This window comes from Bufo bufo, chromosome 5, assembly GCF_905171765.1.
Source record: "Bufo bufo chromosome 5, aBufBuf1.1, whole genome shotgun sequence".
In the NCBI taxonomy this organism is placed as follows: domain Eukaryota; kingdom Metazoa; phylum Chordata; class Amphibia; order Anura; family Bufonidae; genus Bufo; species Bufo bufo.
The window spans coordinates 558932587-558960504 of NC_053393.1; the positions used below are offsets into that span (position 1 = coordinate 558932587).

The following is a 27918-nucleotide window of genomic DNA, read 5'->3' on the forward strand; positions in this document are numbered from 1 at the left end:
AGTCTGCAGGTAAAGCACATCTTGTCCGTTTAATTTCACATCCATTGTGGTGGTGTATAGAGCCAGAAATGTTAGAATTGTGTCCATGTCCCAATATTTATGGACCTGGCTGTATACCCCTCTTACCTCTGGCTGTGCTTTAAATTCCTTAAAAATAGTACTTTTGTGATATGCAAATTTCTTCACTACCAGCAAGTTGGGCGGTTAGTTGCCGGTAGCCGCCGCATCCTCGGTCTAAAAAAACGTCCCCTCCTCCACTTGATTGACAGGGCCAACGAGTGCTCTCCTCCTCCCGCTGGCCCTGTCTGCAGCTGAAATCCCGCGCCTGCGCCGTACCGTCCTCATTCGGCGCAGGCGCACTGAGGAAGGAGCAGCCAAGCGAGCGTCCTTCTTTCAGAGCTCCTGCGCCGAGTGAGGACGGGTACGGCGCAGGCGCGGGATTTCAGCTGCAGACAGGGCCAGCGGGAGGAGAAGAGCGCTCGTTGGCCCTGTCAATCAAGCGGAGGAGGGGACATTTTTTTAAACCGAGGATGCGGCGGCTACCGGCAACTAACCGCCCAACTTGCTGGTAGTGAAGAAATTTGCATATCACAAAAGTACTATTTTTAAAGAATTTAAAGCCCAGCCAGAGGTTAGAGGGCTGTATATGGACTCTGCGTACATCGGCAATTATATTAAGTCCAATACTGAAAATTGCTGTTTGGGGGGTGACAGAAGCCCTTTAATGCTTTCCGATGGGGAAGCCCAAATGCGTGCGCTGGAGGGTACTGATGTTGGCGGTGCCTTACCAGCAATCAGGTAACTGACAAAAATGGATCAGAGGGAACCATAGTGTTAGCAATACAGTCTGACAATCCTAGCACTAGTTTTCCTTTAAAACCAAGAGTCATAACCACATTTCTCAATTTATATAGTGTCCCAAAAATATTTATAACGGCAAAAAGGCCCTTTAATCTGTGTTCAGTAAGAGAAACTGAGTTTTCTTTGTGTTTTTTACTCTAAAATCCACCATCTCATATTGTCGCTTCATCACCCAGCGATGTCATAAAATGGGATTCAGCAAATGCGGTTATTATTTAGACCAAAGTAACAAAAATAGCATGTCAAGGCGTCTGCAATCTACTTTATTTCCTTACAATTAATATGCAGATTAGACTTTATATGTATAATTAGAAATGAAAGTTAAAATTTAAAAACTGTTTATCCACCTCCCGTCCGCACGTTGACTATAAACGTCCGGGAGGTGGTTCTCTATTTCTGAACGGACGTTCTATCGACGCTAATCGTGCAGCTGCTGATCGGGTTGCCCGCTGTCGGTGACAGCAGGGCAACCCAGAGAGAAGGCAGGGACAGTGCCCAGGTGTCCCTGCCTTCTGGATCGCTGCATGCAGAGCCCTCGATCAGCCCTGCACTGAGGCTGTATTGCGCTGTACAGCCTCTCGGGGGGTGTATTTCTCCTGTAACTGGGGCTACTATGTCATGTTTCACATGTAAAAAAAAAAATTCCCCAATAAGGAATAAAAAAAAAATGTTAAAAATAGAAAAAATAAAATAGACATATTTGGTATTGCCGCGTCCGTGACGGTCGGCTCTATAAATATATCACATAATCGACCCAGTCCGATAAACACCATAAAAATAAATAAATAAGTAACTGTCAAAAAAAGCCCTTTTTGTCACCTTACATCACAAAAAGTGCAACACCAAGTGATCAAAAAGGAGTATGCCCCACAAAATGGTACCAATAAAACCGTCACCTCATCCCGCAAAAAATGAGCCCCTACATAAGAAAATCTCTCAAAAAATAAAAAAAAACTATAGCTCTTAGAACATGGAGACGCTAAAACATAATTTTTTTGGTTTCAAAAATGCTATTATTGTGTTAAAGTGAAATAATAAAAGAAAAAGTATACATATTAGGTATTGCCACATCTGTAAAAACCAGCTCTATAAAAATATCACATGACCTAACCCCTCGGGTGAACACCGTAAAAAAAAAAAAAACTGTTTCAAAACAAGCAATTTTTCTCACCTTACATCACAAAAAGTGCAACACCAAGTGATCAAAAAGGCGTATGTCAGGCATCCTCAAACTGCAGCCCTCCAGCTGTTGCAAAACTACAACTCCCAGCATGCCCGAACAGCCTACAGGTATCAGCCTACAGAAGGGCATTGTGGGAGTTGTAGTTTTACAACAGCTGGAGGGCCGCAGTTTGAGGATGCCTGGCGTATGTCCCACAAAATGGTACCAATAAAACCACCACCTCATCCCGCAAAAAATGAGCCCCTACATAAGAAAATCTCTCAAAAACAAAAACAAACTATAGCTCTCAGAACATGGACACATTAAAACATAATTTTTTGGTTTCAAAAATGCTATTATTGTGTAAAACTTAAATAAATAAGAAAAAGTATGCATATTGGGTATCGCCACGTCCGTAACAATCTGCTCTATAAAAATGTCACTTGACTGAACCCCTCAGGTGAACGCTGTAAAAATAAATAGATAAAAACTGTGCTAAAACAACCAATTTTTTGGTCACCTTGCCCCATAAAGTGTTATAATGAATGATCAAAAAATCAAATGTACCCAAAAATAGTACCAATAAAACTGGCACCTTATCCCCTAGTTTCCAAAATGGGGTCACTTCTTGGGAGTTTCTACTGTAAGGGTGCATCAGGGGTCTTCAAATGGGACATGGCATCTAAAAACCGTGGCGCTCCTTTTCTTCTGCGCCCTGACGTGTGCCCATACAGCAGTTTATGACCACATGTGGGGTGTTTCTGTAAACCGCAGAATCTGGGTAATAAATATTGAGTTTTGTTTGGCTCTTAACCATCGATGTGTTAAAGAAAAAATTGGATTAAAATGGAAAATCTGCCAAAAAAGTGACATTTTAAAATTTGATCTCCATTTTCCTTTAATTCTTGTGGAACGCCTAAAGGGTTAACAAAGTTTGTAAAATCGGTTTTAAGTAACTTGAGGGGTGTAGTTTCTACAATGGGGTCATTTATGGGGGTATCCACTATGTAGGCCCCACAAAGTGACTTCAGACCTGAACTGATCCTTAAAAAGTGGGTTTTGGCAATTTTCTTAAAATTTTTAATAATTGCTTCTAAACTTCTAAGCCTTCTAACGTCCTAAAAAAATAAAATGACATTTCCAAAATGATGCCAACATAAAGTAGACATATGGGGAATGTTAAGTAATAAATATTTTATGAGGTATCACTTTCTGTTTTAAAAGCAGAGAAATTGAAATGTTGAAAATTGCGAATTTTTCTAAATTTTTGGTAAATTTGGGATTTTTTCATGAATAAAGGTGAAGTATATTGACTCAAATTTATGACTATCATGAGGTACAATGTGTCACGAGAAAACAAACTCTGAATGACTTGGATAAGTAAAGGCGTTCCAAAGTTATTAACACACAAAGTGAGATATGTCAGTTTTGCAAAATTAGGCCTGGTCAGGAAGGGGGCAAATGGCCCAGATGGGAAGTGGTTAAGAAAAGCCAGTGCGGTATCCAACATGGAGAAAGTTCAATCACCTGTGAAGAAAAGCTGAATGGCATCAGGAGAGCAGTATCTTTATAATATAATGATCTCTCTCTGGGCGGTCCACGCGTCGTAATCCCTAGAAGATGAAGGGTTTGTCATGTCTGCAGCACGTGTTACACAATCAGCTAAGTGGGAGATTTCTATAGAAGAAGCAGTTACAGGATCGGCAGGGTCCTTGTAATAACCACACTAGGAACACAGCCTGCTGCCTGCCATAAGCACCGGTCTGAAATCAGGAGATTCTGCCAAGTGTACAATCAACGGGCCAATGAGACACCGAAAAAACAAAAAAACAAAACATGGTTAGAGAGAATCCACAGGAGTCGGTCACAAGTACAAAATTATTCAAAATTTAAGAGGGAATACAGTATAAATGGGAAGGGATTGAAAATGGAGACTAGAAGATCTGAAAAAGATCAACTTAAAATTCAATACTCGACCTTCTTCATGAGTGGCCAGCATGGACCCCTTCATCTCCCTCGTATCCCACAGCAGACCGCGCAAGGATATTGTGGCTACTAAGATTGCACCTCAATCAACAATTTATAGGATCATCAAGAACTTCAAGGAAAGAGGTTCAATTCTTGTTAAGAAGGCTTCAGGGCGTCCAAGAAAGTCCAGCAAGCACCAGGATCGTCTCCTAAAGAGGATTCAGCTGCGGGATCGGAGTGCCACCAGTGCAGAGCTTGCTCAGGAATGGCAGCAGGCAGGTGTGAGCGCATCTGCACGCACAGTGAGGCCAAGACTTTTGGAAGATGGCCTGGTGTCAAGAAGGCCAGCAAAGAAGCCACTTCTCTCCAAAAAAAAACATCAGGGACAGATTGATCTTCTGCAGAAAGTTTGGTGAATGGACTGCTGAGGACTGGGGCAAAGTCATATTCTCCGATGAAGCCTCTTTCCGATTGTTTGGGGCATCTGGAAAAAGGCTTGTCCGGAGAAGAAAAGGTGAGCGCTACCATCAGTCCTGTGTCATGCCAACAGTAAAGCATCCTGAGACCATTCATGTGTGGGGTTGCTTCTCATCCAAGGGAGTGGGCTCACTCACAATTTTGCCCAAAAACACAGCCATGAATAAAGAATGGCACCAAAACACCCTCCAACAGCAACTTCTTCCAACAATCCAACAACAGTTTGGTGAAGAACAATGCATTTTCCAGCACGATGGAGCACCGTGCCATAAGGAAAAGGGATAACTAAGTGGCTCGGGGACCAAAACGTTGACATTTTGGGTCCATGGCCTGGAAACTCCCCGGATCTTAATCCCATTGAGAACTTGTGGTCAATCCTCAAGAGGCGGGTGGACAAACAAAAACCCACTAATTCTGACAAACTCCAAGAAGTGATTATGAAGGAATGGGTTGCTATCAGTCAGGAATTGGCCCAGAAGTTGATTGAGAGCATGCGCAGTCGGATTACAGAGGTCCTGAAAAAGAAGGGCCAACACTGCAAATACTGACTCTTTGCATCAATGTCATGTAATTGTCGATAAAAGCCTTTGAAACGTGTGAAGTGCGTGTAATTATATTTCACTACATCACAGAGACAACTGAAACAAAGATCTAAAAGCAGTTTAGCAGCAAACTTTGTAAAAACTAATATTTGCGTCATTCTCAAAACTTTTGGCCACGACTGTAGACACAGGAGTCGGTCACAAGTATAAAATTATTCAAATGACCCCCAATATGCTGCTACTTGAGCCACAAAATGATCACAAAAAATAAAAAATGTTAAAAAATATATAATTGTTTTTTATAAAAAGTTTAAATCACCCCCCTTTCCGTTTAATTAAAAAATAAATACCTAAATAACATTAAATATAAACATCATGGGTATCACCATGACCGAAAACGCCCATACTATTAAAATAAAAGATCCAATACGGCAAATGGCGTAACATATTGTTCTTCTCCAGGGCCCTCTTCTGTATCGAAAGGTCCAGATGTAGAAATCCTGAAAGCTTGAATCCTGAGAGGGAAATCCTGAAAATTCAGGGACTGTCAGAGTAATATCTACCTTACAGCAGAGTCCCAAGGAAGTTTTCTCACCAGTTTACAGGGAGATTTGAAAGAGATTTTGCTCCTGGTACGAATCTGAATGTTCGGTCCCATTTCAGTCTACTTTCACATTAGCGGCAGGCTGTTCAGGCGGGTGAACAGCCTGCCGGATCCGTGCTGCCGCTAGTCCACGTGTGCTGCCGGAGGTCGGCTCTAGCCCTATTGCCTATAATGGGGGCGGTCCGGAGGTCCGGCAGCAGCACGGCGAACATGCTGAGGAATTAGCCCTTAAGAGATTTGACCCAGACTCTCTTCTCCCCCAACCACATGCTTATCTGGTATTGCTCCACGTGGTGCTGTCATGGAGGATGTACTGAAAAGTAGAAATGAGTCCAGTAATTGTCTGCCATGACCCCAGCCTTACTTTCCTTCCCATGGTTTGTATTACATTGGTAATGAGTAAATACATATTTAGTTGCATCCATCCTGGTGTAGTATTTCCGAAAACACTGGAGGGAGATGGTGAGAGGAGCCTTGTAACCTCTCTGTGGTCCTGTCCCTGCAGAAGACTAGAAGGGCAATCTCCATGTGGTGCTGTCATGTCGGACTCCAGAGAAACCAGTCGCTGGTAGAATTCCTACTTCTTAATTTGTGGGATAATCCCTATAAAGAGGTTATCCAGCCCAATTCTTTAATAGACCCCTTCAGAGTGGCTGGGTTCATACTTACAAACTACAAATTGACGTGGTATTAAAAAGCAGGAAGTGCTCAGCCCCATATGCAGTGGTGCATCTATACCGGGGGGGGCAGATCCGGCACTTGTGGTCCGCTGCTAATGGCAATCCCCAGCAAAAATGCATACAATGGAGGATGCCTGCAGCAGACCACAAGTACCACAATGGACATCCTACACAGGATAGCAAATGTGTTGATGTAATACCCGAGCTACTTGGCGCGGTGCTCGGGCTCAGACATGTCCTCCACAGTAGGATATGTTGGATAATCTCTCAATTTTGCATCTCACAGACTATAGTTATGATGTCCAAATAGATGTAGATCACACCTCACATAATGCCATTTCTGATCAAGGGATATACTTGGAAATCGCCGGTATAATCTCTTCCCCCACTATATGTTTGGGGCCTATGTGTGTGAACCACGCAGCTAAGATAAAAGGCCACTTTGTCAGTTTGCCACAGGTATATGTGGGGGAAACAGACTGTAGAAATGCTACTCTGGTATTCAATGTGGAATTTAAGGGTGATCCATGTGACATAGTGGATACTGACTGTAACAGCTTGTGCTTCTTGTGCCCCCAGGTGTGCCTGCCCAGAAGAAACGGATGAGGACCAACGGAGTTGTATGGTAATATGAGATGGTTTCAGGGATGGCTGGGACGTCATGGTAGAATGATCCCCAAAGTCCTGAAACAAGGACTACACTACATTTGTGGTAACTGAGATTGCTCAGGGCTCCCTATGTGGGCATGGGGTAACTGTACCATAGGAAGAGTTGTCCCAGCCATCAGACCACGCTCAAACATTTCATTTATCAGTGTGCCTGAAACTCTTCATGACTAATGTTGATCACGAATATTTGAATTGCGAATTTTCATCACAAATATAGGTACTTCGAAAATTCGTGAATATTTAGAATACAGTGATATATATTCGTAGTTTTGAATATTTGAGATTTTTTTTTATTGCAAATTTTCACAATGCGAATTTTTATAGCAAATTTTTCAATTGCCAGGGAGGAATCATGACTTTAAATGGCAAAAATGATGAATATTCTAAAAAACGAATATATAGCACGATATCGAATATATTAGTTTTTTCGAATATTCGTAATATTCTAAAACAAGAATATAGAATCATGAGATGACTAGAAATAAACGAGAGCTCTTCACATCAGCAGATAAAGCCTGGATGTGGTTCCCTTCCTGGAGTGGTTGGGTAATTGAGTTATCAAATAAATTATCTAAGTATGCCAGTATCATGGATGGAATTATTAAGGAAACCACAAGTTCAATCCATGCCCTTAATGAGGAACTGGCACAAGTCAGGAAAGTGGCTCTCCAAAACAGGATGGGCTTAGACTACCTCCTGGCTATAGAGGGTGGGACTTGTGCCATCACAGGAGAAGAATGCTGCACCTGGGTCGAGGATTCACATGATCCGATTGGTTTTGACATTGCGAATTGTCTGGAAATTACTAATCTTGTGTATTTCTCGTTGCAGTAGGGAAACCCCCTCCATTGAAAACAGATGATACAACAGCCCTGGAGATGACAGTCTGGAAGCTCCCGCGCTGCGGAGGATCTCTGGTTGCTGTTGTCGTCCACTTAGATAGTGTGTGCTTGTGTGCCTTGTGTGGTTTTAATAAAATGTATGAGTGCTTAGTAGTGATGATCGAGCATGCTTGGCCGAACATTAGTTTGGTTCGAACATCTCGATGCTCAGCACATGGTGGTATTCGGCCGAATACCGCATGTCCTCAAGTCTCCTCCCTGCATGTTTCTTGGTTGCTACACAGCCAATAAACGTGCAGGTAAGTACTGCCCTCACTGTAATGCTATAGCCATGTTGGCTGCTGGCATTACAGTGATTGGCTGGGCGGAACGTGTCATAGGGTGCTATATAGCACCAGAGGACGCATGTTCGGTTCAGTCTTAGTCGGAGAGCTGTGCTGAGGAAGGGACAGACAGTGTAGGGACTGATCTAAGAATATTTTTATAACAAAAACTTTTCTGAGACCCAAAAGTCCTTTTAAGGACTATTGTGTGTGGCGGCAGCAGCAATATCTTTTATTCGCGCAAACTGCGCTAAATAGCGTGCAATAGTTAGGCCGCTGCAGATAGCGACATTAGCTGCACCACATCTCCAGTGCAAAGTGTGCGTATCCCAAAAATATCTGTGACATCCAGTGTACTTTTTACGTAGACTCTTTGGACAGTGATATTACCGGTGGCACCTCTCATGTATAACGTTTCCTCATCCCAAATACCCGTGACATTCCCTGTAATTTTTTATTAGCTGCTAGTGACAGCATGGACATTATCTGCGGGATATCTCCTGTGTGACCTTTCCACATCCCAAATACCTTTTTACATTTTTTTGCGCATACATTTCCAAATCTTACGCTATTGTACGTGTGACAGACTTTCAAGCATATATAACCACAGCGCGGTCTTCTATTAAACGACTTTTGCCTGATTCTGTGATTTCTACCCACATCACATTGAGGACCTGCAGCGCGAGAATACAGCTAAGTATCTGAGTGATTTTTTTCATTGATAACATTTAATATGAAGAAGGCGAGCAGTAAGGGACGGGGAAGTGGCCGTGATGCTGATGGTGCAAGCAGCGGCCGTGGCCCTGGGCGCATTGAAACTGTGCCTGCTGCCAGAGCACAAGAAAAACAATTATCCATGATACCTAGCTTCATGTCCCAGTTTGAAGGGTGGTGCAGGACAACACACTTGAAGTCTGACCGGTGCAACCAGGTGGTCGGTTGGATTGCAGCAGATAATGCTTCCAGTCGGTTAAGCATCGGCCTGTCTTCCACCAAGTCCAGTCTTGATACTCCTCCCTCCCACCATAGAGAGTCTGGGCAAACAACTGATCCCACACTCGGATATTCTGAGGACTTTTTTTCATCGCCATTCCTTGATTTAGCCCTCTCGCCAAGCACACTTGAAGAGGGACCGATCTTGTGCCCTGATTCTCAAACTCTTGAGCATCCACACTCACAAGAAGATGACGGTGGGGAACGGCAATTACTGTTTAATGAGGTGGATGATGATGAGACACAGTTGCCAATAAGTCAACGGCAATTACTGTCTCAAGAGGTTGATGAAAAGGATGAGACACAGTTGTCAATCACTGACATTGTGGTTAGGTCAACAAGTCAAGAGGATGAGCAGAGTGAGGAAGTGGAAGAAGAGGTGGTGGACGATGAAGTCACTGACCCAACCTGGCAAGGTGGAAAGCCGAGCAAGGACAGCAGTACAGAGGGGGAGGATCCGCAGCACCGCAACAGGCTGGAAGTGGCAGTGGGGTGTCAAAAGGGAGAAGGCAGGCCACACCAAACAAACCCTCAATCTTCCACGGAGCACCCCCTTGCGGAAATGGCATGGTTCCAGGCATGGTTGTGTCTGATAATGGCCGTAACTTGGTGGCGGCTTTGGAGCTCGGCAAGCTCACACACATCCCATGCCTAGCCCACGTCTTAAACTTAGTGGTTCAGCGGTTTCTCAAAACCTACCCCAATTTGCCTGAGCTACTGGTGAAGGTGCGCCGCGTGTGTGCTCATTTCTGCAAGTCATCGACAGCTTCAGCCGGTCTGTCAATGCTGCAGCAGCGTCGGCAATTGCCAGCTCACCGGCTGTTGTGCGACATGAGCACTCGCTGGAACTCTACTTTCCACAGGTTGGCCAGGCTTTGTGAGCAGCAGAGGGCAGTAGTGGAATACCAGCTGGCACATGGTCGTCACCTTTCCAGTCAGCTTACGCTATTCACAAGCGAGGAGTGGGCATGGATGTCTGACCTCTGTGAGGGTTTAAGAAACTTTGAGGAATCATCACAGATGGTGAGCGGCGATAACGTTTTTATCAGAGTAATCATCCCACTGCTGTGTCTACTCAAACGCTCGCTGCTCACAATTAAGTACCACGTTTTGCATTTGGAAGAGGTGAAAATGGGGGAAGACATTACACAGGGTGATAGCCAGACCACCCTCAGTTCGTCTTCTCAGCGCGAATTGGATGATGAAGAGGAGGAGGAGCAGGAGACGGTTGCCTCCGCTACAGAGGGTAGTACCCATGGAAGTTTAATTCCATCTGTTCAGCGTGGGTGGGCAGAAGAGGATGAGGAGATTGAGAGTGATCCTCCTGATGACGACAGCAATGTCTTGCCTGTTGGTACTCTGGCACACATGGCTTACTTCATGTTAGGCTGCCTTTTCCGCGACTGGCGCGTTATACGCATTTTAGACAACATGGATTACTGGTTGTTCATCCTTCTCGATTCCCGCTACAAAGAGAACTTCTCATCTCTCATTCATCTGGTGGAGAGGACGAGCAAAACGGTGCAATACCAGAAGGTCCTTGTTGAAAAATTGCTCCAAAAATTTACAAAACAACTGAAAAAGTGGCGTGGTGTTAAACAGGCAGGAAGAGCTCAAACCCAAATGCAGTTGTGCATCTATATACAGGGGAGCAGATCCTGCACTTGTGGCCCGTTGCTAATGGCGAAAAATGCATACAGTGGAGGATGTCTGCAGCGGACCACAAGTACCACAATAGACATCCTACACAAGATGGAAATTGTGTGGATGTGATAAACAATATAACAATATACCAATAACAATTGAATAGACAGGTGCACACCTACTAAACCCTCATGCTGATGTTAAAATTGAGAGATTAGCCAACATATCCTACTATGGAGGACATGTCTAAGCCCGAGCACCTACCTATGCCGTATTGGCAATACCAGGGGCCAGTGGGCGAATTATAGGAGCGGAAAGTCAGACTCATAGCATCCTCACCAGTTACCTCCAGCATGCAGCCATGCTTGCAATGAGAGGAGGGAGGAGGCTGTGAGCCCTACCCAAGACTGGCTGATATAAGCCAGGCCTCACAGGTGCACCGAAATTTAGCCTGTGGATGAAAATTAGGCACATTTAAATAGGAGTTTATACACCTCCAAGAATCTCTATGTACAAAACAACAGAAAAAGTGGTGTGGTGTTAAACAGGCAGGAAGTGCTCAAACCCAAATGCAGTTGTGCATCTATATACAGGGGAGCAGATCCTGGACTTGTGGCCGTTGCTAATGGCGATCCCCAGCAAAAATGCATACAGTGGAGGATGCCCGCAGCGAACCACAAGTACCACAATAGATCTCCTACACAAGATGGAAGTTGTGTGGATGTGATAAACCATATACCAATAACAATTGAAAAGACAGGTGCACTCTGCGGTCTCACTAAACCCTCATGCTGATGTTAAAATTGAGAGATTAGCCAACATATCCTACTATAGAGGACATGTCTGAGCCCGAGCACCGCGCCAAGGTTTCTCAAGTAGCTCGGGACCTAACATTCACCTACCTATGCCGTATGGGCAATACTAGGGGCCAGTGGGCAAATTACAGGAGCGGAAAGTCTGACTCACAGCATCCTCACCCAGGGCCGGTGCAAGGATTTTTGCCAACACAAGCGAAGTTACATTTTGGCGCCCCCCACCCCCGCAGCTCACCTGGCCCTGGTCCCGTCTGCATCAGCTGGCTTCTCCTCTATGTGGTCCTGGTATCTTTGCTCTGCTTCAGACAATCGCTGGTTTGAGGACCGTATTTTTTGCCCTATAAGATGGACCTAGGTTTTGGAGGAGGATAATAAGAAAAAAATATTTTCCATTACACCTCAGGTCAGACCAACAATCAGACCCGCCATGTTAATCAGGCCTCAGATCAGCCCCCCATGTCAGCCATTATGCTCCCATATCAGCCATCATGCCCCCATGTCAGCCATCAGCCCCCCATTTCTCCGCCCTCATGTCACATTTCTCACCCTCCATGTCAAATCACCTATGTCACATCAGCCCTCACATTTCCCCCCCCCCCTCCATCCATGTTGTCACATTTTTCCCCCTCCATTCATGTTGTCACATTTCTGCCCCCTCCATCCATGTTGTCACATTTCTCCCCCCTCCATCCATGTTGTCACATTTCTCCCCCATCCATGTTGCCACATCTCTCCCCCTCCATCCATGTTGTCACATTTCTGCCCCCTCCATCCATGTTGTCACATTTCTCCCCCCTCCATCCATGTTGTCACATTTCTCCCCCCTCCATCCATGTTGCCACATCTCTCCCCCTCCATCCATGTTGTCACATTTCTCCCCCCTCCATCCATGTTGTCACATTTCTCCCCCATCCATCCATGTTGCCACATCTCTCCCCCTCCATCCATGTTGTCACATTTCTCCCCCCTCCATCCATGTTGCCAGATCTCTCCCCCTCCATCCATGTTGTCACATTTCTCCCCCCTCCATCCATGTTGTCACATTTCTCCCCCTCCATCCATGTTGTCACATTTCTCCCCCCTCCATGTTGCCACATTTCTCCCCCCTCCATCCATGTTGCCACATTTCTCCCCCCTCCATCCATGTTGCCACATTTCTCCCCCCTCCATCCATGTTGCCACATTTCTCCCCCCTCCATCCATGTTGTCACATTTCTCCCCCCTCCATGTTGCCACATTTCTCCCCCCTCCATGTTGCCACATTTCTCCCCCCTCCATCCATGTTGCCACATTTCTCCCCCCTCCATCCATGTTGCCACATTTCTCCCCCTCCATCCATGTTGTCACATTTCTCACCCTCCATCCATGTTGTCACATTTCTCCCCCTCCATCCATGTTGTCACATTTCCCCCCCCTCCATCCATGTTGCCACATTTTTCCCCCTCCATCCATGTTGTCACATTTCCCCCCCTCCATCCATGTTGTCACATTTCTCCCCCCTCCATCCATGTTGTCACATTTCTCCCCCTCCATCCATGTTGCCACATTTTTCCCCCTCCATCCATGTTGTCACATTTCCCCCCCTCCATCCATGTTGTCACATTTCTCACCCTCCATCCATGTTGTCACATTTCTCCCCCTCCATCCATGTTGTCACATTTCTCCCCCCTCCATCCATGTTGTCACATTTCTCCCCCTCCATCCATGTTGTCACATTTCTCCCCCCTCCATCCATGTTGTCACATTTCTCCCCCCTCCATCCATGTTGCCACATTTCTCCCCCCTCCATCCATGTTGCCACATTTCTCCCCCCTCCATCCATGTTGCCACATTTCTCCCCCCTCCATCCATGTTGCCACATTTCTCCCCCTCCATCCATGTTGTCACATTTCTCCCCCTCCATCCATGTTGTCACATTTCTCCCCCTCCATCCATGTTGTCACATTTCCCCCCCTCCATCCATGTTGTCACATTTCTCCCCCTCCATCCATGTTGTCACATTTCTCCCCCCTCCATGTTGTCACATTTCTCCCCCCTCCATGTCACATTTCTCCCCCCTCCATCCATGCTGCCACATTTTTCCCCCTCCATCCATGTTGTCACATTTCTCCCCCTCCATCCATGTTGCCACATTTCTCCCCCTCCATCCATGTTGTCACATTTCTCCCCCTCCATCCATGTTGTCACATTTCTCCCCCTCCATCCATGTTGTCACATTTCTCCCCCATCCATCCATGTTGTCACATTTCTCCCCCCTCCATCCATGTTGCCACATCTCTCCCCCTCCATCCATGTTGCCACATTTCTCCCCCCTCCATCCATGTTGTCACATTTTTCCCCCTCCATCCATGTTGCCACATTTCTCCCCCCTCCATCCATGTTGTCACATTTTTCCCCCTCCATCCATGTTGCCACATTTCTCCCCCCTCCATCCATGTTGCCACATTTCTCCCCCCTCCATCCACGTTGCCACATTTCTCCCCCCTCCATCCATGTTGTCACATTCCCCCCCCCCCCATGCCACATACATTTCTCCCAGCGGGCCGCACAGACTACTCAGAGACATTTGTCCAAATGTCTAGTTGTCCCCTCTCCATTCATGTCACATTGTAATGTCATCCGCCTCACCCTGATCCCACCTCTATTAATGTTCTGTTTCTGTGCAGCCTGCGCTCAATGAGATCACCTTGACCTACCTACCTGTCTGTGCCTCCTACGGCAGTCTGGACGGTCTGGGCCTGGCTGTGTGAGTCGGTCACTGACTGATGTCTCACAGACTCACACAAAGTCACCACCAACAGCTCCGCCTCCAGTCCTCCACTCCCCAGTCTAAACCAGTTGCTGCTGCCTGCCGCCCACCGCCGCCGCGCCACTCGGCAGTCACACCCCCTGACCCCGTGACTGTCTGTGTTGCCGATGCTGTGCTGCTGCTGAGTCTGCGCGCCGCTCTGTGAGGAGGTGAGGGCCGGTGCCGCACGGCACACCTGCAGGCGGGGGCGGGGCAAGTCCGCAAGTTATGTATTTAAAAAATAAAATAAAAAATTATAATAGAGGAAAGCGGCTGAACATAAAGGCACTTTAAATGTGTTGTTTATAATGTACTGAATACACTGTACAGGGAGTGCAGAATTATTAGGCAAATGAGTATTTTGACCACATCATCCTCTTTATGCACGTTGTCTTACTCCAAGCTGTATAGGCTCGAAAGCCTACAACCAATTAAGCATATTAGGTGATGTGCATCTCTGTAATGAGAAGGGGTGTGGTCTAATGACATCAACACCCTATATCAGGTGTGCATAATTATTAGGCAACTTCCTTTCCTTTGGCAAAATGGGTCAAAAGAAGGACTTGACAGGCTCAGAAAAGTCAAAAATAGTGAGATATCTTGCAGAGGGATGCAGCACTCTTAAAATTGCAAAGCTTCTGAAGCGTGATCATCGAACAATCAAGCGTTTCATTCAAAATAGTCAACAGGGTCGCAAGAAGCGTGTGGAAAAACCAAGGCGCAAAATAACTGCCCATGAACTGAGAAAAGTCAAGCGTGCAGCTGCCAAGATGCCACTTGCCACCAGTTTGGCCTTATTTCAGAGCTGCAACATCACTGGAGTGCCCAAAAGCACAAGGTGTGCAATACTCAGAGACATGGCCAAGGTAAGAAAGGCTGAAAGACGACCACCACTGAACAAGACACACAAGCTGAAAAGTCAAGACTGGGCCAAGAAATATCTCAAGACTGATTTCTCTAAGGTTTTATGGACTGATGAAATGAGAGTGAGTCTTGATGGGCCAGATGGATGGGCCCGTGGCTGGATTGGTAAAGGGCAGAGAGCTCCAGTCCGACTCAGACGCCAGCAAGGTGGAGGTGGAGTACTGGTTTGGGCTGGTATCATCAAAGATGAGCTTGTGGGGCCTTTTCGGGTTGAGGATGGAGTCAAGCTCAACTCCCAGTCCTACTGCCAGTTTCTGGAAGACACCTTCTTCAAGCAGTGGTACAGGAAGAAGTCTGCATCCTTCAAGAAAAACATGATTTTCATGCAGGACAATGCTCCATCACACGCGTCCAAGTACTCCACAGCGTGGCTGGCAAGAAAGGGTATAAAAGAAGAAAATCTAATGACATGGCCTCCTTGTTCACCTGATCTGAACCCCATTGAGAACCTGTGGTCCATCATCAAATGTGAGATTTACAAGGAGGGAAAACAGTACACCTCTCTGAACAGTGTCTGGGAGGCTGTGGTTGCTGCTGCACGCAATGTTGATGGTGAACAGATCAAAACACTGACAGAATCCATGGATGGCAGGCTTTTGAGTGTCCTTGCAAAGAAAGGTGGCTATATTGGTCACTGATTTGTTTTTGTTTTGTTTTTGAATGTCAGAAATGTATATTTGTGAATGTTGAGATGTTATATTGGTTTCACTGGTAAAAATAAATAATTGAAATGGGTATATATTTGTTTTTTGTTAAGTTGCCTAATAATTATGCACAGTAATAGTCACCTGCACACACAGATATCCCCCTAAAATAGCTAAAACTAAAAACAAACTAAAAACTACTTCCAAAAATATTCAGCTTTGATATTAATGAGTTTTTTGGGTTCATTGAGAACATGGTTGTTGTTCAATAATAAAATTAATCCTCAAAAATACAACTTGCCTAATAATTCTGCACTCCCTGTATTCCCATAAACCCTTCCACCACAAAAAAAGGTATATGGTTGAATCTTCCTTTTCTCATCCTCCTCCTCCATCATATCAACATGCTTAATTGTTGCATAAAATGCCCTCACATATAATGTTTTACAGGGTCAGCTTGTCATGCGGATAGACGGATCCATCTTGTATCTTTTTTCACAGTTTTCCCCGTCTGCACATGCGCCGACTGGAAGGACGGATCCGTCCTTCAGTTGTTTCTCAATGCCGGATCCGGCCTTAATACAGGTCAATGTAAATTAATTCCGGATCCGGCAACTGATCAGGCCTTTTGGACGGAGACAATACTGTAGCATGCTGCGGTATTTCCTCCGTCCAAAACGCCTGACAGTGACTGAACTGATGACATCTTGAACGGATTTCACTCCATTCAGAATGCATTGGGATGTAACTGATCGGTTCTTTTCCGGCATAGAGCCCTTTTGACGGAACTCTATGCCGGAGAAGAATAACGTAAGTGTGAAAGTAGCCTTAGAAGTGAGATACACGAGCGATACAATGGAGCCTTCAGAGGAAACATCTACTATGTGAAGAGATGCTTCAGCCCCTCAGAAACTGAAACAAGAGGAGGGAAATGTTAGAGACGTCTCCAGCTTTTCTGTGACTTCCATTTCATAAAGAACTTTTGTGTTTACATTTCTGTGTCTATCAGAAGATGAAGATGACAGAAGATAAAACTACAGAAGTTAGTAAGTGTTTGCTGAGATAAGACGAGCTGTGTACCTGCTGAACAAGCAGTGTGCATGTCTTACTAAAAGCAGAAGTCTCACCAATTAACCCTTTATAGATTATTTGTGTACCAATCAGAAGTCATTGTTGGAATATTTGTAAACAAATTACGTCAATACTGTAAGAGGTTCCACCCTTGGAATGGGTATAAATAAAGGGCCTCGGACACTAATTTGGGATCCTGGCAGAATTTTAACCTGTGTGATGACTTCTGTCATTTTCCTCCGTTGACGTCATTCACCTTGAACACGTGGCTCGATCCTCACGTGTCTGACCCTTGTTCTGCCTCAACAGCAGCTTCCTGTCCGTGTCAGTAGACCTTGTTGTCCCCGTGAGGTCAGAGCCTTGTACAGAACCTGCAGCTAGAGGCACTGGGGGTCCATTCCCAGCAGGAGCCCGCACGGCCCTTAGTGATATACTGTAGTGGGTCCTGGCACTCTGCATATGGCCTCCCTTCTGTCTGGGGTCTCGGGGAGATACTGCAGAAGTTGTGTTGTAGGGTAATGTGGTCTTCACACCCCCAGAACCTGGGACATTTCTTCTGAGAAAGCGAATGGTGACATTGCTGCCCCCTGAGGTCGGCTGCTCCAGCAATTAGTGACCGGTCTCCTCCAGGGGCAGGAAGGAAAAACCTCAGGCCACGTCAACCACTGGAGAAGAAGAAGAAGTCGGTGGCACTTGGTGAAGTAAGGTGTGGGGGTTCTGTACATCAAAGATCATCTTGTTCACCTCCCTAAGATCATGGACCATGCTACACTGCTGCGGTTCCCCTGGGGTCAGAGAATAGTGGGGGGCTCCACGGTGACCTGCACCCCCTCATTACTCTGATTTCCCTGCACCGTGTCCCCTGTTACTGGTTCGGTGCTGATAGCTCCTGGTTTACCTGTTACTGGTGCTGTCTGGTTTGGGCTTTATTGGCGATGGGGCGACCGACAGAAGGACAACATCAGCCTTAGGCCCCTTGGTTCGGGCAAATTATGGCTAATGAGCACTCGTCAGCAATAACCTGCCATTGTAAATGTGCCCTCGACTACCGGATAACGGAGCACAACGCGCGGATTGTTTCTCATGACGCCGCAATCCTTCTTAGCGGCAGCAGATCCTGCTGTACAAAGAGCAAGAAATGGTTCTGTATGGAGACGAAGAGCAACATCACCGATCCCTGCTGCCCGTACTGTGGAGGAGATCGCTGCATGTAAAGGGGTCTCCTCCACTGACCAGCAGGCGGTTTCTGTCCGGCCGCCTCTCGGCATGTTTCCCGTGCTGCGGCCGCATCTCCCGCCCGTCCCCGTTATAATGAATGGGCCGGGCCAGACTTCCGGAAGCAGACGTGTGCGAGCGTTAGTCCGGATCCGGCAGGATGTTCCCCCGCCAGAAACGGGCAAACCTAACACTAGGGTGAAAGAAGCGACCGGCGGGTGAGGACTATACCAATGAGGGGACGGGGGGGACTGTACCATGTGATCAGCTCCTCCTGTATCACACAGGAGAGGATTAGATACACAGCTCAGCAGGGAGTATCACACGGGATAGGATTAGATACACAGCTCAGCAGACAGTATCACACAGGATAGGATTAGATACACAGCTCAGCAGACAGTATCACACAGGAGAGGATTAGATACACAGCTCAGCAGACAGTATCACACAGGAGAGGATTAGATACACAGCTCAGCAGGGAGTATCACACAACAGAGGATTAGATACACAGCTCAGAAGACAGTATCACACAGGATAGGATTAGATACACAGCTCAGCAGACGGTATCACACAGGATAGGATTAGATACACAGCTCAGCAGAGAGTATCACACAACAGAGGATTAGATACACAGCTCAGAAGACAGTATCACACAGGACAGGATTAGATACACAGCTCAGCAGACAGTATCACACAGGATAGGATTAGATACACAGCTCAGCAGACGGTATCACACAGGATAGGATTAGATACACAGCTCAGCAGGCAGTATCACACAGGAGAGGATTAGATACACAGCTCAGCAGACAGTATCACACAGGAGAGGATTAGATACACAGCTCAGCAGACAGTATCACACAGGATAGGATTAGATACACAGCTCAGCAGACAGTATCACACAGGATAGGATTAGATACACAGCTCAGCAGACTGTATCACACAGGAGAGGATTAGATACACAGCTCAGCAGACTGTATCACACAGGATAGGATTAGATACACAGCTCAGCAGGCGGTATCACACAGGATAGGATTAGATACACAGCTCAGCAGACAGTATCACACAGGATAGGATTAGATACACAGCTCAGCAGACAGTATCACACAGGAGAGGATTAGATACACAGCTCAGCAGACTGTATCACACAGGAGAGGATTAGATACACAGCTCAGCAGACTGTATCACACAGGAGAGGATTAGATACACAGCTCAGCAGACAGTATCACACAGGATAGGATTAGATACACAGCTCAGCAGACGGTATCACACAGGAGAGGATTAGATACACAGCTCAGCAGACGGTATCACACAGGATAGGATTAGATACACAGCTCAGCAGACAGTATCACACGGGATAGGCTTAGATACACAGCTCAGCAGCCAGTATCACACAGGAGAGGATTAGATACACAGCTCAGCAGTCAGTATCACACAGGATAGGATTAGATACACAGCTCAGCAGACGGTATCACACGGGATAGGATTAGATACACAGCTCAGCAGACAGTATCACACAGGATAGGATTAGATACACAGCTCAGCAGACAGTATCACACGGAATAGGATTAGATACACAGCTCAGCAGACAGTATCACACAGGATAGGATTAGATACACGGCTCAGCAGACAGTATCACACAGGATAGGATTAGATACACGGCTCAGCAGACAGTATCACACGGGATAGGATTAGATACACAGCTCAGCAGGCAGTATCACACGGGATAGGATTAGATACACAGCTCAGCAGGGAGTATCACACAGGATAGGATTAGATACACAGCTCAGCAGACAGTATCACACAGGATAGGATTAGATACACAGCTCAGCAGACGGTATCACACAGGATAGGATTAGATACACAGCTGAGCAGGCGGTATCACACAGGAGAAGATTAGATACACAGCTCAGCAGACAGTATCACACAGGAGAGGATTAGATACACAGCTCAGCAGACAGTATCACACAGGATAGGATTAGATACACAGCTCAGCAGACAGTATCACACAGGATAGGATTAGATACACAGCTCAGCAGACGGTATCACACAGGAGAGGATTAGATACACAGCTCAGCAGACAGTATCACACAGGATAGGATTAGATACACAGCTCAGCAGACAGTATCACACGCGATAGGCTTAGATACACAGCTCAGCAGCCAGTATCACACAGGAGAGGATTAGATACACAGCTCAGCAGTCAGTATCACACAGGATAGGATTAGATACACAGCTCAGCAGTCAGTATCACACAGGATAGGATTAGATACACAGCTCAGCAGACGGTATCACACGGGATAGGATTAGATACACAGCTCAGCAGACAGTATCACACAGGATAGGATTAGATACACAGCTCAGCAGACAGTATCACACGGAATAGGATTAGATACACAGCTCAGCAGACTGTATCACACAGGATAGGATTAGATACACAGCTCAGCAGGCAGTATCACACGGGATAGGATTAGATACACAGCTCAGCAGGCAGTATCACACGGGATAGGATTAGATACACAGCTCAGCAGGCAGTATCACACAGGATAAGATTAGATACACAGCTCAGCAGACAGTATCACACAGGATAGGATTAGATACACAGCTCAGCAGGAAGTATCACACACTGTAGGATTAGATACACAGCTTAGCAGACAGTATCACACAGGATAGGATTAGATACACAGCTCAGCAGACTGTATCACACAGGATAGGATTAGATACACAGCTCAGCAGACAGTATCACACAGGATAGGATTAGATACACAGCTCAGCAGACAGTATCACACGGGATAGGATTAGATACACAGCTCAGCAGGGAGTATCTCACAGGACAGGATTAGATACACAGCTCAGCAGACAGTATCACACAGGATAGGATTAGATACACAGCTCAGCAGACAGTATCACACAGGACAGGATTAGATACACAGCTCAGCAGACAGTATCACACAGGATAGGATTAGATACACAGCTCAGAAGACAGTATCACACAGGAGAGGATTAGATACACAGCTCAGCAGACAGTATCGTACAGGACAGGATTAGATACACAGCTTAGCAGACAGTATCACACAGGACAGGATTAGATACACAGCTCAGCAGACAGTATCACACAGGATAGGATTAGATACACAGCTCAGCAGACAGTATCACACAGGAGAGGATTAGATACACAGCTCAGCAGTCAGTATCACACAGGATAGGATTAGATACACAGCTCAGCAGACAGTATCACACAGGACAGGATTAGATACACAGCTCAGCAGGGAGTATCACACAGGACAGGATTAGATACACAGCTCAGCAGACAGTATCACACAGGACAGGATTAGATACACAGCTCAGCAGACAGTATCACACAGGATAGGATTAGATACACAGCTCAGCAGACAGTATCACACAGGATAGGATTAGATACACAGCTCAGCAGACAGTATCACACAGGGCAGGATTAGATACACAGCTCAGCAGACAGTATCACACAGGATAGGATTAGATACACAGCTCAGCAGACAGTATCACACAGGATAGGATTAGATACACAGCTCAGCAGACAGTATCACACAGGATAGGATTAGATACACAGCTCAGCAGACAGTATCACACAGGACAGGATTAGATACACAGCTCAGCAGACAGTATCACACAGGATAGGATTAGATACACAGCTCAGCAGGCAGTATCACACAGGATAGGATTAGATACACAGCTCAGCAGACAGTATCACACAGGAGAAGCTGTGATCCAGGCTCAGCAGGCTGTATCTCACATGAGAGGCTTAGATACGGCTGTGCTGGCCGCTCCCAGTGTTTGGGGCTCTGGAGATGGTGAGGGAAGCGCCTGTGGCCCTCAGTGATGTGAGGAGAGGAGCAGGAGCCATGTCTGGGTGTACTAACATGGCCGCCGGAGGTGTAGGGGGCGGGGCTAGTGCTGACTGACCAGTGTGCCGGGCGGGGCCAGCCCTGTGACGTCACACCGCAAAGCATGCTGGGAGAGGAAAACTCCAGGAACCTGAGGGAAAGAGGAAGTTCTGCTGGAAACGTCCTGTAAAGAGGCTCTGATGTCCGGACAGCGGGAGGGAGAGCCCCGGCATGAGGAGGAGCAGGTACCGGGGAGCCGGGGGCCGCAGTCAGTAGTGCAGTGTGTGATGTCTGTCACAGCTGGTGCTTCAGTAGTGCAGTGTGTGATGTCTGTCACAGCTGGTGCTTCAGTAGTGCAGTGTGTGATGTCTGTCACAGCTGGTGCTTCAGTAGTGCAGTGTGTGATGTCTGTCACAGCTGGTGCTTCAGTAGTGCAGTGTATGATGTCTGTCACAGCTGGTGCTTCAGTAGTGCAGTGTGTGATGTCTGTCACAGCTGGTGCTTCAGTAGTGCAGTGTATGATGTCTGTCACAGCTGGTGCTTCAGTAGTGCAGTGTGTGATGTCTGTCACAGCTGGTGCTTCAGTAGTGCAGTGTGTGATGTCTGTCACAGCTGATGCTTCAGTAGTGCAGTGTGTGATGTCTGTCACAGTTGATGCTTCAGTAGTGCAGTGTATTGTGGCAGTTGATGCTTCAGTAGTGCAGTGTATTGTGGCAGTTGACGCTTCAGTAGTGCAGTGTATTGTAGCAGTTGATGCTTCAGTAGTGCAGTGTATTGTGGCAGTTGACGCTTCAGTAGTGCAGTGTATTGTAGCAGTTGATGCTTCAGTAGTGCAGTGTATTGTGGCAGTCGATGCTTCAGTAGTGCAGTGTATTGTGGCAGTTGATGCTTCAGTAGTGCAGTGTATTGTGGCAGTTGATGCTTCAGTAGTGCAGTGTATTGTGGCAGTTGATGCTTCAGTAGTGCAGTGTATTGTGGCAGTTGATGCTTCAGTAGTGCAGTGTATTGTGGCAGTCGATGCTTCAGTAGTGCAGTGTATTGTGGCAGTCGATGCTTCAGTAGTGCAGTGTATTGTGGCAGTTGATGCTTCAGTAGTGCAGTGTATTGTGGCAGTTGATGCTTCAGTAGTGCAGTGTATTGTGGCAGTTGATGCTTCAGTAGTGCAGTGTATTGTGGCAGTTGATGCTTCAGTAGTGCAGTGTATTGTAGCAGTTGATGCTTCAGTAGTGCAGTGTATTGTTGCAGTCGATGCTTCAGTAGTGCAGTGTGTGATGTCTGTCACAGCTGGTGCTTCAGTAGTGCAGTGTATTGTGGCAGTTGATGCTTCAGTAGTGCAGTGTATTGTGGCAGTTGGTGCTTCAGTAGTGCAGTGTGTGATGTCTGTGGCAGCTGGTGCTTCAGTAGTGCAGTGTATGATGTCTGTCACAGTTGACGCTTCAGTAGTGCAGTGTATGATGTCTGTCACAGCTGATGCTTCAGTAGTGCAGTGTATTGTGGCAGTTGATGCTTCAGTAGTGCAGTGTATTGTGGCAGTTGACGCTTCAGTAGTGCAGTGTATTGTGGCAGTTGATGCTTCAGTAGTGCAGTGTATTGTGGCAGCTGATGTTTCAGTAGTGCAGTGTATTGTGGCAGTTGATGCTTCAGTAGTGCAGTGTATTGTAGCAGTTGACGCTTCAGTAGTGCAGTGTATTGTGGCAGTTGACGCTTCAGTAGTGCAGTGTATTGTGGCAGTCGATGCTTCAGTAGTGCAGTGTATTGTAGCAGTTGATGCTTCAGTAGTGCAGTGTATTGTGGCAGTCGATGCTTCAGTAGTGCAGTGTATTGTTGCAGTTGACGCTTCAGTAGTGCAGTGTATTGTGGCAGTTGACGCTTCAGTAGTGCAGTGTATTGTGGCAGTTGATGCTTCAGTAGTGCAGTGTATTGTGGCAGTTGAAGCTTCAGTAGTGCAGTGTATTGTGGCAGTCGATGCTTCAGTAGTGCAGTGTATTGTGGCAGTTGACGCTTCAGTAGTGCAGTGTATTGTGGCAGTTGACGCTTCAGTAGTGCAGTGTATTGTGGCAGTTGACGCTTCAGTAGTGCAGTGTATTGTGGCAGTTGACGCTTCAGTAGTGCAGTGTATTGTGGCAGTCGATGCTTCAGTAGTGCAGTGTATTGTGGCAGTCGATGCTTCAGTAGTGCAGTGTATTGTGGCAGTTGATGCTTCAGTAGTGCAGTGTATTGTGGCAGTTGATGCTTCAGTAGTGCAGTGTATTGTGGCAGTTGATGCTTCAGTAGTGCAGTGTATTGTGGCAGTTGATGCTTCAGTAGTGCAGTGTATTGTAGCAGTTGATGCTTCAGTAGTGCAGTGTATTGTTGCAGTCGATGCTTCAGTAGTGCAGTGTGTGATGTCTGTCACAGCTGGTGCTTCAGTAGTGCAGTGTATTGTGGCAGTTGATGCTTCAGTAGTGCAGTGTATTGTGGCAGTTGGTGCTTCAGTAGTGCAGTGTGTGATGTCTGTGGCAGCTGGTGCTTCAGTAGTGCAGTGTATGATGTCTGTCACAGTTGACGCTTCAGTAGTGCAGTGTATGATGTCTGTCACAGCTGATGCTTCAGTAGTGCAGTGTATTGTGGCAGTTGATGCTTCAGTAGTGCAGTGTATTGTGGCAGTTGACGCTTCAGTAGTGCAGTGTATTGTGGCAGTTGACGCTTCAGTAGTGCAGTGTATTGTGGCAGTCGATGCTTCAGTAGTGCAGTGTATTGTAGCAGTTGATGCTTCAGTAGTGCAGTGTATTGTGGCAGTCGATGCTTCAGTAGTGCAGTGTATTGTTGCAGTTGACGCTTCAGTAGTGCAGTGTATTGTGGCAGTTGACGCTTCAGTAGTGCAGTGTATTGTGGCAGTTGATGCTTCAGTAGTGCAGTGTATTGTGGCAGTTGAAGCTTCAGTAGTGCAGTGTATTGTGGCAGTCGATGCTTCAGTAGTGCAGTGTATTGTGGCAGTTGACGCTTCAGTAGTGCAGTGTATTGTGGCAGTTGACGCTTCAGTAGTGCAGTGTATTGTGGCAGTTGACGCTTCAGTAGTGCAGTGTATTGTGGCAGTTGACGCTTCAGTAGTGCAGTGTATTGTGGCAGTTGACGCTTCAGTAGTGCAGTGTATTGTGGCAGTCGATGCTTCAGTAGTGCAGTGTATTGTGGCAGTTGACGCTTCAGTAGTGCAGTGTATTGTGGCAGTTGACGCTTCAGTAGTGCAGTGTATTGTGGCAGTTGACGCTTCAGTAGTGCAGTGTATTGTGGCAGTTGACGCTTCAGTAGTGCAGTGTATTCTGGCCGTTGATTCTTCTGGTATAACTTATAATAAGTAGATGAAGATTTAAACAGCTTTTCCTATTAGTTTGATTCGGTGGATTCTGCTTTCAGAGGTTTGTAGAAGTTCGGATTAAGGTCTTTTTCTCTACTCTGTTCATGTTATAACATTTTTGCTGTGGAGAAGAGGCGGCCTGTGATCTCTGCTGAGTCAAATTCAGTTTTGAGAACTGCAAAAGTAAACCAAGCATCTGTGATAATATCTTGTAGGCAAAGAAACTGCCCAATAATCTTAGAAAAACCTCTGGAAGAGCCGGACATTGTGAATGGATTTATGGAGTTTATTTACCAAAGAAATTACACATAGAAACATAGAATGTGTCGGCAGATGAGACCCATGTGGCCCATCTAGTCTGCCCAATATACTGAGTACTATGGATAGCCCCCGGCCCTATCTTATATGAAGGATGGCCTTATGCCTATCCCATGCATGCTTAACCTCCTTCACTGTGTTTGCAGCTACCACTTCTGCAGGAAGGCTATTCCATGCATCCACTACTCTCTCAGTAAAGTAATACTTCCTTATATTACTTTTAACCTTTTGCCCCTCTAATTTAACACTATGTCCTCTTGTAGCAGTTTTTCTTCTTGTAAATCTCTCCTCTTTTCCCTTGTTGATTCCCTTTATGAGAGAAACTTTATTTAGCAGTTTCTTTCATCTCCCCTCTGTCTCGTCTTTCTTCCAGGCTATACATGTTAAGGTCCTTTAACCTTTCCTGGTAAGTTTTATCCTGCAATCCATGTACTAGTTTAGTAGCTCTTCTCTGAACTCTCTCCAAAGTATCAGTGTCCTTCTGGAGATATGGTCTCCAGTACTGAGCACAATACTCCAGATGAGGTCTCACTAGTGCTCTGTAGAGTGACATGAGCGCCCCCCTCTGTCTACTGGTAATGCCTCTCCCTATACACCCCAGCATTCTGCTAGCATCTCCTGCTGCTCTATGACATGGTCTGCCTACCTTTAGGTCTTCTGAAATAATGACCCCTAAATCCCTTTCCTCAGATACTGAGGTTAGGACTGTATCACTGATTTTATATTCTGCTCTTGGGTTTTTACGCCCCAGGTGCATTATCTTGCACTTATCAACATTAAATTTTAGTTGCCAGATTTTTGACCATTCCTCTAGTTTTCCTAAATCCTTTTCCATTTGGTGTATCCCTCCAGGAACATCAACCCTGTTACAAATTTTTGTGTCATCAGCAAAAAGACACACCTTACCATCGAGGCCTTCTGCAATTTCGCTGATAAAGATATTAAACAATATGGGTCCCAGAACAGATCCCTGAGGTACCCACTGGTAACAAGACCTTGGTCTGAATATACTCCATTGACTACAACCCTCTGCTGTCTGTCCCTCAGCCACTGCCTAATCCATTCAACAATATGGGAGTCCACGTATAGCCTTATTCTACATAATTAAAAAATGAATCTTTATTTCATGATGGAATAACCTTTGGATGGTAATATATTTTCCTCAAAAAGCATTTTATATTAAAAAAAATCTGATTTAAATAAAAAAAATACAATTTTTTATTTTATTTATTTTTTTAAAAATCATTGATTTTTATCCACCCTCCACTGCTGTCACCTCAAACATGGAGGAACTGCCCTGACGAGATCTTCCAGTCCTCAGTCCAGACAATAGAGAGAAGACCTCATCTCCTCTGATTTCTCCCAAATGTCCCTCATCATCTCCGGTCATTATAAACATTTCTATGGGATTTTCCCCTCCCCCACGACAGCACCACTGAGAGATGGCTCCGCCTCCAAGGACAGGAAACCTGTAGCATAAAAAAGGTGGAGCCACTCTCCCACCTCAGTGAGGTTTCCTGTCCCTGGAGCAGGAGACTTGTAGTTTTTATTTCTAGGAGGCCCATGGCTTGGAAGTCCTAGGAAAGCCTAGAGAGTCATGGGTCCTACCAGCCTGAGACCGGGTGCCGGGTCTGTTTAGGGACGATGGAGGTCGGTCCGGGGCCGATTCTTCATTCCAGAGGCTGAGGACACCGGTCCCTCAAAGGAGTGAGACCGCGTGGGGCCGCACGAGCGGCTCGCATGGAACACGCCAGAGGGCGATAGTTCCGGGTGCGCACGTGTGTGCTGCAGACTGCCGACGCAGGAGCAGTGGAACGCACCGGAGCAGGAACCGGAAGTCGCGGAATGACGTCACAGAGGTGAGACGTTCGTTCCAGATACAAGTTCCGGTCAGGTGACCGGAAATAAAAGGGGAGACCAGGCGGTGCAGCGTTCTCAGTGTTGGCAGGCACTATTGAACCTGCAGAGATTTCTCCTAACGCTAGGCTGCTAGTCATTTTTCCTTTCAGAAAGCACTCTGCATCCGGACCAGGTTGGTGACTTCTGGCACAAGAAAGCTCCCAGGGAACATGTGGAACTCTCCAAGGAGAGGTGCTGTTCCCTGCTTCATATTTTTCCTAAAAACCTCTATGCCTCTAGGTATATTATGGAGGAGGACAAGAGGTCAGAAGAAGTGGACGCGGA

The 27918-nt window shown here is 46.2% G+C and overlaps 2 protein-coding genes across 10 annotated transcripts in view; one reads left to right on the forward strand and one right to left on the reverse strand.

The window, feature by feature from the left end:
* LOC121000837 (gastrula zinc finger protein XlCGF26.1-like) overlaps nucleotides 1–27918 on the reverse strand; it is an 800859-nt gene that overhangs the window by 498969 nt on the left and 273972 nt on the right. The window lies entirely within an intron of this gene.
* The window catches only part of LOC121000846 (gastrula zinc finger protein XlCGF17.1-like), a 137752-nt gene that overhangs the window by 103302 nt on the left and 6532 nt on the right, over nucleotides 1–27918 (forward strand). The window contains exon 1 of one of the 2 annotated variants that reach the window (XM_040431575.1): nucleotides 21966–22321. The exons of the other annotated variant lie outside the window; for it this stretch is intronic. The gene's annotated coding sequence lies outside the window, so the exon portion shown is untranslated. Of the gene's footprint in view, nucleotides 1–21965; nucleotides 22322–27918 lie in introns of those variants that run through there. 2 annotated transcript variants of the gene reach the window in all.